At 48.0% G+C, this 3566-nt stretch overlaps 1 long non-coding RNA gene across 1 annotated transcript; it reads right to left on the reverse strand.

Moving 5' to 3' along the window:
- Positions 1 to 2049: 2049 nt before the first annotated feature.
- On the reverse strand, positions 2050 to 2949 carry LOC125096887 (uncharacterized). Its single transcript, XR_007126427.1, has 2 exons — positions 2787 to 2949; positions 2050 to 2159 (listed from the first exon to the last, which is right to left on the reverse strand). It is a non-coding gene; the product is annotated as an uncharacterized LOC125096887 (long non-coding RNA).
- Between the last annotated feature and the right edge of the window lie 617 nt (positions 2950 to 3566).

The following is a 3566-nucleotide window of genomic DNA, read 5'->3' on the forward strand; positions in this document are numbered from 1 at the left end:
ATTTCTAAGTTATATTTAACGCCTTGACATTAAATTTTTGGTTGCCAAGGCATCCATTCCAGAAGATATCCATCTTGAATAAACATAGCACCAGTTACATGACAATTACTAGCAAATCAGCATGATAAGGAATTAAGCCATCCCTCCTCATAAAGGTCCCTCTGTCAAAAAACCCTTGATAACCTATATAACTGACCATCTGAGTGACCCAGCTTCTTCCTTCTGGTACCCTAATTCCCACTCTTAGGCTTTAAATTAGCCAATAAAGAATGAAGCTCCAAAACCCTATATGCCCCACCCTCAGAATATAATAAAGGCAAACCCCAGGTTCTCTTGCCTCCTTCTCCCTCAGACTCCCTCAGCCTCGCAGCAGGGCCATTGGGTGTGCAATATACCTTCCAGGACCTGAGTAATAAATCTCATTCTTCAAAGTTCCTTGATGGGTTTTTGTTGAAGTGCATCCTGCAATCATAATAACCACAGGGTCTGCTCAGCCACAACAGTGGCTCTGGTTGGAGGAAATGGATTGCTACAAGTAATCTGGTGGCCAGGCAAGTGCCTCAGGCACTCCTAGCCAAGCATCACTATGAATAGGCTGAGACCAACACAACCCAGAAGAAACAGTTAGGGCTTAGTGGACTAAGAATATGAAATTGATGACCTCATAATACACAGAGTTTAAACTGAGCTCAAGGAAAAGTCAGCTATATAGCAGAGACAACTAACATAAATCTATGAGATTGCAGAGAACAAATCTGTAAAGTGAGAAAAAGCACAAGATCAAAAAAAAGGACATGACAGAGAAAGAGTAAAGAGAAGTAAATATGGGGTGCCTGGGTGGCGGCTCAGTTAAGCATCCAACTCTTGATTCTGGCTCAGGTCATGATCTCAGGGTTATGAGATTGAGCCCAGAGTCCAGCTCTCCTCTCAGTGGGGAGTCTGCTTGAGATTCTTTCCCTCTCCTCCTGCCCCTTACCCCCCTCATGCACTCATAATCTCCTCTCTGTGTAAAAATAAATCTTTAAAGAGAAGTAAATGAGCAGATGCAAGACAGAAAGAGAATCAGGAGAGCAACAGTCTGGGATACTTGCCCCCACCCCCAAGAAGAATTAAAAGAAAGTGATCAATGTGTCAAATGCTACAGTGACCATGAGTTAACAAGTTCATGTAATTCCTTGATTTCTTTTCACATTTGAATATTTCTGGAATTGGAATGTGTCTTACATCAATAGATATGTCTGATATAGGTTTCTTTTATTCCTTTATGATCACTTAAAATATTCACAGTGTCTGACAATCAATTATATTCCAGAAGCAAAGAAACATAATGATACGGAAGTTGAACCAGTATATATGGACTATTTTTTTTCAAGGAGTTTCTTTTCTTTCTCTTTCTTTCTTTCTTTCTTTCTTTTTTTCTTTAAAGGAAGAGGAGTCAAAAAGAAGGCACTTAGAGACATCTGGGTGGCTTAGTCAGTTAAGCCCAACTCTTGATTTTTCACTCTGGCAATAATCTCATGGTCATGAGATCAAGCCCCTAACACCCCTCCCCCCCCCCATACACACACCGTGGGCTCTGAGCTAGGCAAGGAGCCCCCTTAAAACACTCTCTCTCTGGAGACAAACCATAAGTGACTCTCAATCTCACAAAACAAACTGAGGGTTGATGGGGGGAGGGGGTTGGGAGGGGGGGGTGGGGTTATGGACTTCGGGGAGGGTATGTGCTATGATGAGTGCTGTGAAGTGTGTAAACCTGGTGATTCACAGACCTGTACCCCTGGGGATAAAAATATATGTTTATAAAAAATAAAATTAAAAACAAAACAAAAACAACACTATCTCTCCCTTTCTCTCTGGTCCTCCCCACTACTGGAATGCTCTCTCTTGGAGGAAAAAAAAAGGAAGCACAGTGTTTGCTTTTCAAAATTTTGTTTTAGTATGCTGAGACAACCATGTTTCTGAGCAAGGAACTTAGAAACAGCTTACAAAGGTAATGGACACGTGAATGCCAAGACAAACACAATTCAGAGGAGAAAAGGGTGTACTCACAAATACAGGTACAATCATCTAAATATCATTAATGTAGTATTTCCAGACACTGTGGTGTAAGTTGGTATACACAGTTTGGCCGCGGTTAGCTTCGGACTCGGACTCCTCTCCTACTGACCCAGGAATAGAAGAATCAGAAACACTTTAGCATAGAAAGGAAAAGTGTGGCAACAGAGATATCTGGGGCGGGGGAATGGCACATCCATTGCAATATCCACCGCTGTCTTCGAGTGTTACACGACAGTCAAAAATAGACAATGCCAAACACTAGCGAGGGTAAATATATTTCACACGCTAGTTCCAGATTCAACTCCTGCTCACTCATTCCGTCACCTCTTCCCCTTCCCAGGGAAGTGGCTCTCCCCTCCGCGGACGCGGCGGTTATTCTTCAGGCCCTTCCATCCCACTGGGAAGGCGCCCTCGACCGCCCGCGGAGGACTCAGTCCGCACACCTGGGCAAGAAACAGACCTCAGAAGAGGCAAACCGCAACGCTTGTTCTATCTGTTCACCGAAAACCTGCCGCAGCCTAGCGAAAGATCACCGTCTACACAGCACCCACCTCTCAACCCTACCAGCCTGAGACCAGCCACGCGCTCCTTGCGCCCCGTCTGCCCGGCCCATGGGGAAGAGAGGGGAGTGGAGACAGGCTGGCGCGGGGTGGCGGGAGGGCTCCAGAGTGACCAGGAATAACAGCGGGCCTGGTCTCACGCAGGTCCCCAACCCATAACTTCCTTACCTTCCGTCCACTACAGATACCTCTGTGGGGCATCTCTAGGCACACCGCAGGCGCCCACGCGCTCAGGATCCCCCAAAGTCGCGCCTCTTCGTCCAGGGGCCGGAAGGCTGCCAGTCTCCGAGCGCTCAGGGCGCGGCGTATAGCGCGCAGCAATTGGCTGGCGCTGGGACAAGGGGACGGGATTTGGCCGGCGCCCTCCCCTCCCGGCTCCGTGCGCCACGCCTGCGTTGTGATTGGAGGACGTTCGGGTATGGGGCGGGACCTTTCAGCCTCTTGACTCCACAGACTTAATATGGTGGGGTTGTGATCCCCGTAGTCAGTGTTCACCACCTTTCTGAGTATGGAAAGGGGTGCTCCGCTGCTCATGGCACTTATCCCTGAGGCTCGGGATTTAGCGGAGTGAGCGCTGGACGGGCTGCATTGCTGCCCATGGAGTTACTGGTTGGAGAGATGCTGGGCGGGTTTTTGGCAGGGGGGGTTGGGAGGGGGCCGGGGGGAGGGGGCGGGAGGGTAGGGATGGGGCGGGGGCGGACAGGAGGGAGGGTCAGACTCCAGGAGTTTTTCAAATAAAGTTCTTAGGCAGTCTGTTTTGTCAAGCAACAACTGACCTTAAAAACTCGAGGGGCCTCTGAATGTGTCTAGAGATCAAAATGGAGTCTCTCATGTCCAGCAGGGGCCTGTGTCAAGTAATGACACAGCAGTTAAAGTTACTACAGTTATCGCTAGGACCAGTGGTCAGCTGACACCAAGAACTGATAATGAGCAGAACCAAAGGAAGTC

Source organism: Lutra lutra, chromosome 4, assembly GCF_902655055.1.
Source record: "Lutra lutra chromosome 4, mLutLut1.2, whole genome shotgun sequence".
NCBI lineage: Eukaryota > Metazoa > Chordata > Mammalia > Carnivora > Mustelidae > Lutra > Lutra lutra.